Genomic DNA, 13,767 nt, shown 5'->3' on the forward strand with positions numbered 1-13,767 from the left:
TTAGGGTGACCAGACAGCAAATGTGAAAAATCGGGACGGGGGTGGGGGGTAATAGGAGCCTATATAAGAAAAAGACCCAAAAATCGGGACTGTCCCTATAAAATCGGGACATCTGGTCACCCTACCTATACTACAGATGGGGAATGATGGGGAATGAAGGCATAGCAAGCCAGATTTTAAAGGTCTTTAGGCACCTAAAGGTATTGATAGGTGCCTAGCGGGTACCTAAATCCCATTGAAATCAATCATTGATTTTCAAAGCACTTTTCAAAATCCCACCAGGCACCTAAATACTTTGAAAATCTGGCCCACAGGTTAGCTTGATGGAAAACACTCAAGTGACTTCTACACTGTGAAACAACACTGGAGTGACCCAGAGCGATTGGATTAGCGGCTGGAGAGTTGCTGTAACGTGAGCCGCTGCATTCCCACGCATTCCTAGTGCCTGTGTCCGCAGCCCTCAAGTTTCCCATTGATGTTCCAGGCGGCAATGGAATGCTAGACTGTATTACACTGTTCAGCCGCTAGATGGTGCCATGGAAAACATATTTAACATAGGTTTCAGAGTAGCCGCCGTGTTAGTCTGTATCCGCAAAAAGAACAGGAGTACTTGTGGCACCTTAGAGACTTCGGTTAGTCTAAGGTTAGTCTCTAAGGTGCCACAAGTACTCCTATATTTAACGTAAGCTCACAACGGCCATTCCTGTTCCTGGCAGTTCATTAAATTGTCCTAAGGAAGACACATTTCTGATTAGGGTGACCAAATGTCCCGATTTTATAGGGACAGTCCCGATTTTGGGGTCTTTTTCTTATATAGGTTCCTATTACCCCCCACCCCCTGTCCTGATTTTTCACACTTGCTGTCTGGTCACCCTATTTCTGATGTATCTACCTGTCTGAATTCTTCATGTTCCTACCTGAGTTTTTGAGACCCGGGCTACATTTTCAGTAGTTTATCGTGCAGATTTGCATGGTTTGCATTCCCCTTCTGTGCACTCTAGTCATTTCAATGAGGATTGTGCAGCTGAATTCCCTAAGGCAGCTTTGGATTCATAGATTCATAGATTCTAGGACTGGAAGGGACCTCGAGAGGTCATCGAGTCCAGTCCCCTGATAACTCTCCTCAAACATAAAGCACGGGACAGCTACTAATAAAACCGACATATCTCTGGACTGGGCATGGCAGCATAACTGGCCCTAGACGGAGACTAGCCAGCTAGCACTGAGCCTTTCACTTTCATATCGTGACATTCATTGAAAACTATTGCTTCTGTTGTCATTATTTATATGTATCCTGGAAGCACCCACATTGGTGTTACACACACACACACATCCTGCCCCTGTAGAGTTTACAGGCTAAGACAATCTCCTTAGCTAGTTCTTTTAACCTGTCTGACTGGTCCAGGGCCGTATAGCAAGGCAGCACAACACTCTACTGGTAAAGGGAACCAAAAGCAGGACCCAGACACTGAGAACTAGGAAATGAGCCTTTGACGTAGACTATCCCTGAGGCCACGCCAGCCACGCCACTTTGGAATCTGGAGTCCAGCCTGTAATAACAAAGGAACGCAAAGGAGCAACAACACTGCTAGTGAAATGTAGGCGTGTGATCCAATGCATCAAGAATCCAAATCTCTCTGCCTGGCATCCAACATTAAGTTTCAACACAGGAGGGAGCTAGAGACGATTGGGATGGAAGAAAGAGGAGATCTGTCCTTACAGAGGGGATATGTTATCCGTCAAATGGGGACTTACAGGTCTGCATAATGCAGTATGGACACATTAGCACGGTTGTGAGACCCAGGTCCAGCGATTGTAAACCCACGTCTGTGGGACCTGGGCTTGGGAACTCGGTGGCCCCAATCCCACTGCTTCCTATCACAGAAGCATGCTAAAAATGGGGCAAGGGCTGGTTCTCACACTGCATCCAGCACCTACCACAATGAGACCCTGATCTCTGTTGGGCTTTACAGACGGGCAGCAAGAATGATTAAGGGCATGGAACAATTCTAATATGAAGAAAGATTGAAAAGATTTGGGGTTGTTTAGCCTTAGAAAGGAGCCCCATCCGGAGATAAGACTGCCTTCAGGAAATTACTGCTTCAGTTTCATTGCAACGAAGATTCTCCAAGATGTGTTACACACACACACACACACACACACACATGAAGCTGAGATTAGAAACCTCCTCTACCTGGAGTGTAATAAGTGTTCATCCTTTCCATGGACAAGCCACTAGAGGACAGCATTGCACGCTCAACAATACCTAGCAGTGGCCTTTAAGTGGATTGTCACTGCTGCTAGTTCTGAAATAGCTCTCTCTCTCTCTCACACACACACACACACGCAGACACACGCTCATCATCATGGGACTTGAACACCTACACTTCTGCAATGGTATCCACACTTCTCTCCATGTGTTTCCTATTTTAGCGGGAATCCTTTCATTCATCACAAATGATCTGCATTGCAGGGCTGGAGGCTCAGCTGGGTCTGTGTTCACTTCACTTACAGGAGAACCTCAAGTACTGGGTGTAACATTTGGGCTCACACACGTGGGCTTTTGCAGAGCACGGCTGGCTGCATAGGGTGGGTGGGGTTGCACTGTCTCTCGTATAGGGGAATAACTGTTTTCCCCAATGCACGCGGGTGCTCCAGAAGTGCGCTGTGCCACCCCCACCCTGAGCTAAAACTAGATGCCACAATCTAGTCCGAGATGATTTCACTTTTAGGTCAGCTTTTCATAACAGAACGTGGTTCCATGAGCCTTGCCACCCGGAAGCGAAGGTGTTTTTGTACTTACTGGCACATAGCAAAAGGCATCACTTGACAATGAGGATTAGGGGGACGAACTAAATGTTTTGAGGGGAAAGCAGCTTTTGGACAAAATGGGAATTTTTTGTCCAAAATGGTCACGTTTTCATTAAAAAAAAATCAAGCTTTTATGCTAATGTTATGTGTTCTGTCTAGTCTAGTCTAGTCTATACAGGTCCTTGTAACATCCCCATCACCACCGTATCTGAGCACCTTCCAGTCGTGCAGTACATGACGTGACAAACGTCTCCAGAGGGCTGTAATACGTTGGTCTGATTCCATTTGCTGGATTTAGCATGGGGGTGGCGCGGTGCTGTTAGCGGCTTGTGATGTACAGGGGGTTAGGCTGGAAGATTTGGTGCTCCTTTCAGGCCTTAAGCTCTACAGACACGTTTACACTGCAAAACAAAAACCCCTGGGGCCGTGAGGCTCAGAGCCTGGACCAACTGACTCATGCTCGAACTATGGGGCTAAAAATAGCAGTCTAGACATTCCCGTTCCAGCTGGAGCCCAGGCGCTGAGACCCTCTCCCCTTGCTGAGTTTCAGACTTGCTGTTCAGTCTGGAAATACCCTGGTCAGAAGGGAGAGAGACCCAGGTCTCCACCGAAGAGAGGCCCCGGGGAGCTGGAAGCCTGACATTGCTGGACCATTGCATGGAAATACAGGTCCAGTTGCCCTGAATTGTGGCAATAGTTAGCCTGGGAGTTCCTTTGAATGTAGAGACACATAATAAGCGGCAGTTCCTGCCCTGTAGATCTAACATTCTGTATAAAGACATAATTATTCTTGCTACCCCTAGAAACAAGAACTTCGGTAAGTCAGTGTGTGGTGGGGGTAGGAGGGAAGATAGAAGACCAGAGAAACACTAGAAGGCAGGTGTGACCATCCAGGAATGGTAGATTTTATTGTGTCACACATGCAGCTAGAGAGCAGAGCACAATCAAATAGTGGACCATGCCATTTAATGATACAATTATCCCAGCATATGACATTCCACAGTGCATATTGGTTAGTGTCTATCTACGCCCCAGGGATTTTAGTTCCTCAAAGGTGAAAAGTCAACCCCATCATGCATTAGAGTGAAACACTCCTAACTTATAGACTGTTCTCTCCCTGTTCAAGCCTTTTAACTGATCCTCGTCATTCTCCAGTTAATACACACTGAATCTAGACACTCCTTTTTCCTGAGGCTGGAAGTTATTAGCAGAGTGGAGTTCATGAAGATCACAGTGGCCCCTTCTGGCTGGAAGTTATTAGCAGAGTGGAGTTCATGAAGATCACAATGGCCCTTGGGATCTATTAATAGGGTTGTGGCGGTAAAAATCAGTATAGACAGCCCAGTTCTCACTCTTTCTCATGGATGGGTTTCAAAAGCAGGGACCCGATAGTGAAAGCATACGCTCAGAACTTCATAGCACCTACAGCCTGCACCTACATCTCTTATAGACGAGCGATAGACAAGAAGGGCCTGATCCTCAGCTGGTGTGAATCAGTAGAGTTCCAGTGATTTCAAGAGGATCTGTCCCATGCATGGAATCAGTTTAAGGATACTAATGGAGTATATTTAACAGGCCCTAACATATACCAGACAAAACTCTGAAATCTCTACAGCAAAACCACCTAAACCCACAGCAGATGAGAATATGAGGTTAACTGTGTCAAGCACTGGGTCTTGCTTTTCATATCATGGTTTCCCTTTGGTATCTGGAAGCTACTTCCGCTTTGGCGGCCAATGATGTGGTTGTTTCTGTTGCTGCTCTTCCACAGGTGAAGATGGTTGCACAAAAGGGGGACCTTCTGGTTCACTGATTGGTGGTGGGCATCGTCCCGGTTCTGGTTCCGGTTCCGGTTCTGCTTGCTGATATTCCTTTGATGTTTCTATTCCTGGTGCCGGGGGTAGGGTTGGTGGATGTTTGTATTGCTGGTGGTCCGGTTGTAGATATTCTATTTCTTTAACGTCTGGTGGATTTGATTCTGGTTCTGGGCATAGTACTGGTTCTGGTTCTAGTTCTGGAGCTGGTCCAAGAGGCTGGTTCAGTGGCTGCTTATACTTCTCCTGTGGCCCCTCTTCTTCCTGAGGTGAATTTTCCGGTTCTTCGACTGTTGCTGGACATGGTTCTGGTACTGCTTCTGGGGTCGGTGCCGGTTCTGAAGTGGCATTGCTCAGTGCCGGTGGCAGGGTGAGAGTTTGCTTGCGTTGCTGCTGGTTTTGCTGTGAAGCCATCATCTGCAGCTCAGGGAAACCTGGGAGAAATGTTGGATGGTTTTTATATTTGCTACACAAATGCCAATGAGATCGAAGGTGGGTGTTTTAAAACACACTCTTGGGTGTTTTAATGATGTCTTAAGTTCTGGATGAAAACATGCTGGGCCTGCATCTGCATTGCCCCACATCTTGTGCAGTTACTCACATTGGAGCAAGTCAAAAATGGGAAAGGGGGGCTGGGGCTTCCAGAGTAAAATTCTGACTTGTCATTAAAAAAAAAGTAAATGGAAAATGTTCAGCTGAAAATTTAATATAATGTGTCTCTTGCTGAAAAATGTCCTGGTTTTGGTTTTCTGGTGGGACATTTGTTTTTTAAGGAAAGAAGCCCAATTAAGAAAAAGGCTTAGTCAAAACCAATTTTCCATTCTGATGAAAAATGTTCAGCCAGCCCTGGTTCATAAAGTAGATGTAAACTACTAAAATCACAATGGCAGGATTTCAATAACTGACACAGGGCAATGGAGACTCAGATCTAGAATAATTCCCTTCCTTCCAATTCCCTTTACCCTTCCAGTTCCCCTTGCCTGTCCCTCCTTTGGCACTGCCTTCCTCTAGGTCTCACTCCCTTCTGCCCTGCCCCTTCCATCTCCTAGACCCTTGTCTTTGAACATTTTATAACCACCCTTATTACTATTATTTTTTGCATTGCAATAGCATTATGCAGAACTTCTAGACTAGGATGCAGGCCCCATTGTGCTAAGCAAAATACTCCCATAAAACCAAAAGACTTCTCCGGCAATCTTCCCTTTTGGTCTCCGGCAATTCATCGCTTTCCCCGTTCATTTTCCCCTCCTGCAACAATTAACCCTGGGGAATTTGTGCTCTAATCTGGAAATGTTATCAAACCCCTTATGCACCGTCACACCAGAATGTTGCTAGCTTTTTCGTCTAAGCGTGCAAAAACCACTTATGTAACCTCTGAGCACTCTGGCCTTCATTCTCTTCTCACTGACACTGGAGTAAATCAGGATTAATTCCAATGGAGACAATAGAATTACAGTGTTATGTATAGAAATAACTCCATCAAGCCAATGGCATATGGCCTATGGGAGGAAACCAAACTCCTTAACTTCGAAAGTTTGGCGCCCCGAATGTTTCATCTGCCTCATCAAAATAAAATAGAAGCAATAGAAGGTTGCCAGTAATATAGTGAGCGATCTCACATTAGCACTGGCAATAAAGTCTGACACAATCATCCCATTTAATGCTAATTCACTAATAAATGCAGTATACGCTGACTTACCCAATTCACCAGTGAGAGCAAGTGAATCAATGCGAAGGGGATTCAGGGGCTTTGGGATGAAAGAACCTTTATATGGTCCCTAAGCCCGGCCTCCCAGAAGTGAGACATTGTCCCAGGCATGAGGCCCCTGTTCTTTCACAACCCCCAAATTGACCAAATTAGTAGTTTGAGTGTCATCTGGGAGAGAAAACTCCCTTTTCTGGGGCATTTTTTATTTTGGCAACTGGTGATTTGTGTGTCAGCCCTGCCTGAAGCACAAAGGTTCGTTCACGTGAAGACATTTTTCAAATTCTCTGCTTGAACAGTCAGTGTTCTCAGATCTGCCTTAGAATAAAAACGCAGGTGAGCAATGACATCTTTTGCCATACACGCAGAGAAATAAATTCACTCGTGGAGAATGAAAATGATGGGCTTGATTCTAAGTGAGGCTTAGGTCACTTTTGCAATGAAAAGGGGCCTTACAATGGGAGGAAAGAGCCCCTTGAGCATCCCTCACTGAGGAGGGAGCTTCCCCAGCCATTGTGGAGCTGGGGAAAAGGCTCTGATCCCAGCCTCTGGCATGGCCAGAGCACACTGCACTGTCGCTATTCTCTGCTTCCCAGGGGTCACAGGAAGCAAAACATAAGTTAGAGAAGCCTTGGGGCTGCTCTGGCTTACACCAGGAGCCAGGCAATACCCTAGATTGCCCCAATACAAAGGAAGCTTAAAGCCAGCATAGTCGTCCATATACCATTCCTGATCTCAGTGCATGAATGAAGTAACTGAGAATCAGGCCCTTTGATCTGACGTTCCCATGAAAAATCACTTTTCCTTAAAGTTGTTTATTAGTTTTTAAGTCCTGTGGCAGAAACCTTTGAACTATAGATATGTCATTGTTTCATTGTTTTCTTTAGTAAAAGAAGCAGTGGGTCTTATCCTGCCAAATACTGGCATTCCCTCCACTCCCACTGGTGGCATGTCACAGAATTGGGCCCTGTATAGAAATGAGGAGGTTTAGCTGAGATGCTCTGGGTGAATGAAAAATTTAGCAGAGGTCAGGGGAGTGGAGCAGGAACATTCAAGCTACTGGGGACGGGGGGAGAAGGTTGACCCCGAATCTTCAAATGAATCTTGCCAGTTTTAATGCTAAGCCCTTTAAATTGTAGAGCGGGATTTAGTCCTACGATCACACCTTGCAAGCTTGGCCCAGCCCTTTTGTAGGGTTTTCTCATTTGGCTGCTGTGAATACAGGACAGTTAGGTAGCTGGTGATGTATTCATGCTGAGAGCCCTGACACTGCCTCATCGTTTGAGTTGCTTTGCAATTATGCCTTAATTGAGCTAAAGGCTGCTCTTCTCAATTAGTTAATGAGGTGATCTTGTAAAGCACTTTCAAGAGGAAAAGCTTCGCAGGCCCTGATCCAAAACCCAGGGAGTTTGTTATGTCTCTCAAATCCTATGGCAGCTGGTATGCTTATCTATTGCTATAAATCTCGTACAAAACCATCGAGTGGCTACGAGGCATCGTCATGGTGCTGTGCCATGGAGCAGAGCCATCTTCAAGAGTTTGCCAGCCGGGATACATGCTCAAGCATCATTTAGTTTCATCAGCATGTCACAAGGCAACACGGAGGGGGCATTTCAGTGTAAGCCCAGCAATTTAAAATCATGTTGGGATGGAACATACAAGAATTGATGAACCTCAGCAGAAATGACATCTACACTAGGGCAGCCTTTTTTGGGGTCTACCCCAAGTGAACCTAGCTTTTGTATTCAAGGTTCACCAGGAGAGTTAAAGAGAAATATAAGGGAAGGTTTTTAAGCTTAGAATACAAAGTCACACTGTCATTTCACATGGCTGATGGGGAAAAAATCCTTTCGTTGTCATATATTCATAGATATGTAGGGCAGGCTGAATTCATACATAATACAGTGTCATAGAATTTCACCTGGCACTTCCTGCACTAAGGCCAGTAAACTGTGGTGGGAGAACCGAATTCTCCATTGCCCTGCACCTTTGTGCGGTCATTTACACCAGTGCAAAATGAATGTGAAATGCTGCAAGATCAGAAAAGGTAGCCCTTCACGTCCAACTTTGCACTGATATAAACGCGCACACAAGGTGCAGTGCAGTGGAAAATCAGGCCCCATTTCAATTTAAAGACTCCAATCGATGGAGAATATAACCTAGGAAAGGCTGAATTTACAATCTTTCCTCTGTTGCATCGTTTGGCAGACGATATGTAAACCTGGCACCTGGATGCTACTGTAATGGGTGCCTTGTAAAAGTATAAAATAGATTATACTGGCAAGCAGACAGAATGATACTAGGAAATTAAACCTATGTAATTATCTCTTTCATCCTATGAGCCGCCTCATATGGAATCCAGGTGTGTCCGCCCTTAAATAATGATGGACAAGTGAGAACAAGCAGGGGGTGGGAGCGACAGGAGTATAATCAAGATAGCAGGGCGAGCCGTGCCTTTGGAGAGCTGGTTCAACCACTTCTGATTAATACAACGAAACTAAATCCAAGAAGAGAATGCTTCCTTCAAATCCAGAGTTTTCTCCCTGCATGGAAATTTCAAAAAAACTTAATGGAGAGAAGCCAGAAGACAGCCTTGCAAACAGGCTACCTTCTCCACTACCAAATCCACTTGAAGCTATACCCCCCTGCCATGTTTACATTATCTGACCTGCACCAGAATTATTTCTTAAAGGACTCCAGCAAGGTTGGCTGAGTGTCTTGCAATCAGATGACTGCATTCCGGAGAAGAGAATTCCTTGTACATTTGTCATAAAACTGCCCTTCCCTAAGGGAGATGGAAGGATTGTGTTGGTGACTAAAGTGGAGAATTTGGAGCCAGAAATCTTAGATTCTGTTCCCAGTGAAACCTCCAATTCATTGTAGGAACTTGGGAAAGTTACTCTGTTCCATGGTTTGTGAGGCTTAATCAATTAACCTTTGATTAGTGATCTTTCCACCTGGGGAATTCTGCGCCATTGCACAATGCAGAATTTACACAGAATTACTGTTCTGTGAAGAATTTCATTTTTCCCCGCAGAATGCTGCAGGGCTGATGGCCGTCACAGCAGAGCCCGGCTCTCCAGCTTGCAAATGCAGGACACTGCCAGAGAGGACGGGGAGTGGGAGCTGGAGGGTTCTGGGCAGCTGCGGTTCCCAGCACATCCTGAAGGAAGGAGGCAACATGCAGGAAACTCTGTACAGGCCCAGGACCCGGCATCAGGCTGTTTCTCTCTCTAGATCCCTGGATTCTGGGGGTTACGGGGTGCAGGTTTCTGGGCTGGGGAGGATGCCCCATGGCTGGGATCTGGGGGGATGGGGATGCAGGAGTCTAGGCGGGGGGGGCACCCCTCAGCTGGTTTCCGGAGGGAGTGTGTGGGTGTCTTAGACTGGAGAGGCAGAGTTTTCCCACAAGGTGGGTCCAGCTGGCACATGTGACACACCCAGACTGAGGTACCCAACAAAAGCATAACAGAGAAACAGGAACTAGGTTGTTGTAGGGGTTTCTTTAACTCTCTGCTTCTGGGGGGAATGTTTTTGTCGTCTGTATTGTTACAGACATACTTGAGGACAGGTATTTTGAAATAAATTACCAAAATAATTGAAACTGTTGTGATTATATTGAGTTATTTTTGACAAAATAGGCAGAATTTTGCAGAATTTTAAAATATTGTGCGCAGCATGTTGTATTTTTGGGTGCAGAATTCCCCCAGGAATAGATATTGGAACAATTGTTTTATGCCAGTTCCTCAGCTGGAATAAATCAGCCTCACTCCACTGAAATCAACCCTAAATCTAGCTCACAGTGTCCTGAGACGGTCCTAGCGCTGCTCAGACTGCTACAGGAGATCAGGTACCCTTTAGCTTCAGCAATTTGTTTTGCCTAGTGTGTAGCAGAAGGATATTTAAAGGCATTTAGATGCTGCTGGGCTCAGAATTGCAAGGCCGAAGGATAAAATTTTCAAAAGTATCTAAGTCACTTAGCAGCCTAAAGCCCATTGAATTTCAATGAAATTGGGGCTCTCCTAAATGCCTAGGTCACTTTTGAAAATGGGATGCTCTTATGGAGCCGTGGAACTCCTTGCCAGAGGATGTTGTGAAGGGCAAGACCATAGCAGGGTTCAAAAAACAACTAGATAAATTCAGGGAGGATCGGTCCATCAATGGCTATTAGCCAGGATGGGCAGGGATGGTGTCCCTAGCCTCTGTTTGCCAGCAGCTGGGAATGAGCGACAGAGAATGGATCACTTGATGATTCCCTGTTCTGTCCATTCCCTCTGGGGTATGTGGCACTGGCCACTGTCGGAAGACAGGATACTAGGCTAGATGGACCTTTGGTCAGACCCAGTAGGGCCGTCCTTATGTTCATGTACGTCAGTTAGGCCTTGCTGCGCTGAGCAGAGCGACACATAAATATCTTTGAAAATCTGGCCTCAGGTGACTACGCCATTCTGATCAGAAGAAATGAATTGTTCCCACGGAATGTCTGCAATCCCCTCTGCCATGTATCTCTGCCTTTCCTCCCCTTCTTGTATGTGGTGCGTTCCCCTTCCAGGTTCTATGGTTGCTTGTGTGCAGCTTTCTCTTCTCTCTCATTTCCTTTCACCCTCCCTTTCCATGTAACCTCTCGTCACTCCTGCCCACACAGCTTTCCGAGGAGGCACAGATAACCCTTGTCTTTCAAACTGGGGGCCCTGAGCAGCTGGGGATCCCCTGTTTTACACACGACGCCCAATTTTAATACCACAGGCTGTCTGGTCTATAGGAGCGAGCACAGGACTGGGATCCAGGAACTCTTGAGATATAATTCTGGCTCTGCCACTGTCTTTCTCTGTGACCTTGGGCAGGTCACTTCTTCTCTCTATGCCTCAGCTTCCCCACTTGTTATATGATGATAATAATAACTCTTGCCATTACCTATCTTGTAGTGGGTAGTGAGGACTAATTAGTCGATGTTTGTGCAGTGACTGAAAGTGCTAAAAGGCTTTTCAAGTTCTGAGCATTATTATTAAATACTGATACAATCCAACTGGAAATTTTTTCACAATCTTTGCATCCCTGTAATGAGCAGTATACCAGGTCTAATGGATAGGAATTCATTCAACGCTGTGTAACAACCACTTGGATGCTCCTAGCTTTGCATCTTGGTGGCAAACATAAGAGATCCTTCAATAGGACATTTCAGATCTGAATTGACGATAGTATCAGCACGATGTAGCATTTTGTCATAGAGTCTCGTCTTGTCTATCCATAGCAGGATGAGTGCCAAAAAGGGCTCAGTTGGACCAGGAAGGAGATCGTGATAGATACAAAGCCAGATCCGTCATGGGATTCAATGAGCTAGGCTGATTTATACCAGCTGAGAACCTGGCCCACAGTTTTAAGACTTTCATCTTGGCATAATTCAGTAACTAGAGTCTCCAAATTCAAATTCTCTGATTTCCATAGGGGCTGGAATGGGATCTCAGGTCTACACTGAAGCCCATCAATTTCCACAGGGATTGGTGAGAGTCCAAATGACTCTAAGGCTTGGGTCTATCGCTATGGACTGAATGAAGCATTGGCACCTGAAAAGGATTGTTTCCTAGCGTGGGTCAGGGGGGTGAATGACAAGGGATGAGGAACAAGAGAAGGCAGATGAAGGAGGCACCAGAAACAGCTATTGTTAAGTGTTGATGTCTCAGTGTTAAGTCACTACTGGAGCAAAAAACCAGAAGATACAATTGTCCCAGCATGAAGCCTCCCACAGAACAAATGAAGTTATTCAGGGGTGGAAATTATCTCACTGAGTTACACAGCCAGCTCAAGGCACATTGCAGAGCAAGGCGTTGGTCTGGAGAAGCCATTCCAGTTTCCAGGCATGTTTGTATTAGCTCTGTGAGTGTCAGGTGCTTGATGACACACAAAACGCATGGGAGTACTCTGAAAAACCACAATGTCCTCTGTCACAGAGGGGAAAAAGTGACAAGCTGCACCATCACCTGCATATGAGAGGAAGGGTGAACTTGTGGCTAAGTCCATAATTAGGATTTAGGGGATGGGGTAGAATGCGTGACTCTGCCACAGGCTTCCTGTGTGAACTTGGACAAAATATTTTAATCTCTGATAAATCTCCTGACCTTTGTCTGCCTTGTCTATTTAGATTGTAAACTCTTTGGGGTTTTTACAGTTCCTAGCACAATGGGGCCCTGGTCTCCAGGTGTTACCACTACACAAATAATCAATAATAATTATAGTAAAGATATCACCTCTCAGTCGGCAACTTCCAGGATCTATTCTGTCGTCACCAGTGTAACCCAGAATTGAATTCAATGGAATTACACTGGCATGAAACTGATGTAAATTGAGAACAGAATCAAGCCCCATTCTTAACAGGTAACCACAAACTATCCCCAGATGAATTGAGGGATTGACTTCTTTAGGAAGTCTCCTTTACTAAACTACCCATTTTTCACAGCTCCTTGAATACTTGATTAAGACAAGTTTCACCGCATATAGTATTTGTCTCAGAAAATAGCTGCCAAGTTTTATTAATACAATTCGCAGGTAAGGACAAAGTATTTATACCTTTCTAGGAAAGTATTTTGTCTAAGGGGAAAAGGGACCAGGAGATAAAGTAAGTCATGACAGAGAGAAAAGCATTTATATTTGTTTCTTATTTATTCTGATGTTACTGTTCATCATCAAAGCATGTCACAAAACCATAAATAATTAATTAAGACTCACAACTTGACCGGGTCAACATTTTCCAAAAATGTAACCCCAAAAGTGTTGTTTCTATTGTGATAGACCCAGGCCAGTTGGGAACAGCAGAATAGCAGAAGGCAGATATACTGGCCACTGGATTAACAGTTTTCTGTTCCCTGACTGACCAGAGCAGGGGCTGCTCCAGGCTAATGAGAACACCTGACTCCAATTAACCTGCAAAGAGTCAGGTGAGGGCATTAAGCTAATGTGACCACCTGATTCTAATTAAGGCCCCGCTGATACTACAAAAAGGGCTCACTCCAGTCAGGCAGAGGAGAGCCAGGGAGCCAGAGGAGAGGAAGTGCGGCTGAAGGGCTGGTTAATGAAGACACCCTCAAGTTATTGATAAGGGAGCCCTAAGGTAAGGGAGAAGCAGGAGAGCTGTGGGGAAGTGGCCCAGGGAAATGTAGCAACTCTGGCAGTGAAAGGTTGGCTGCCAACAGCTGCTACCATTAGGGTCCCTGGGCCGGAACCCGGAGTAGAGGGTGGGCCCGGGTTCCCCCCAACCCACCACTACAGGAACACCTCCTGGGAGGGGAAGTCAGGCCCCTGTCAGGACAGGAGGCTAAACTGTTCTAAAACAAGCCCTAAGGACAACAGAGACTGTGGGAGTTCTCTCACCAACCTCCTTGCTGGCTTATGATGAAAAGGGCTCAGTAGACTGTAGCCCTGGCCCTAGAGAGAGAAGGGCTA

At 45.7% G+C, this 13,767-nt stretch overlaps 1 long non-coding RNA gene across 1 annotated transcript; it reads right to left on the bottom strand.

Annotated features, from left to right (window-relative positions):
• Positions 1-3,694: 3,694 nt before the first annotated feature.
• On the bottom strand, positions 3,695-6,356 carry LOC115271272. Its single transcript, XR_003899876.1, has 2 exons — positions 6,325-6,356; positions 3,695-5,059 (listed from the first exon to the last, which is right to left on the bottom strand). It is a non-coding gene; the product is annotated as an uncharacterized LOC115271272 (long non-coding RNA).
• Positions 6,357-13,767: the final 7,411 nt, after the last annotated feature.

This window comes from Terrapene carolina, unplaced genomic scaffold (assembly GCF_002925995.2).
Source record: "Terrapene carolina triunguis isolate 2854851 unplaced genomic scaffold, T_m_triunguis-2.0 Scaffold227, whole genome shotgun sequence".
NCBI lineage: Eukaryota > Metazoa > Chordata > Testudines > Emydidae > Terrapene > Terrapene triunguis.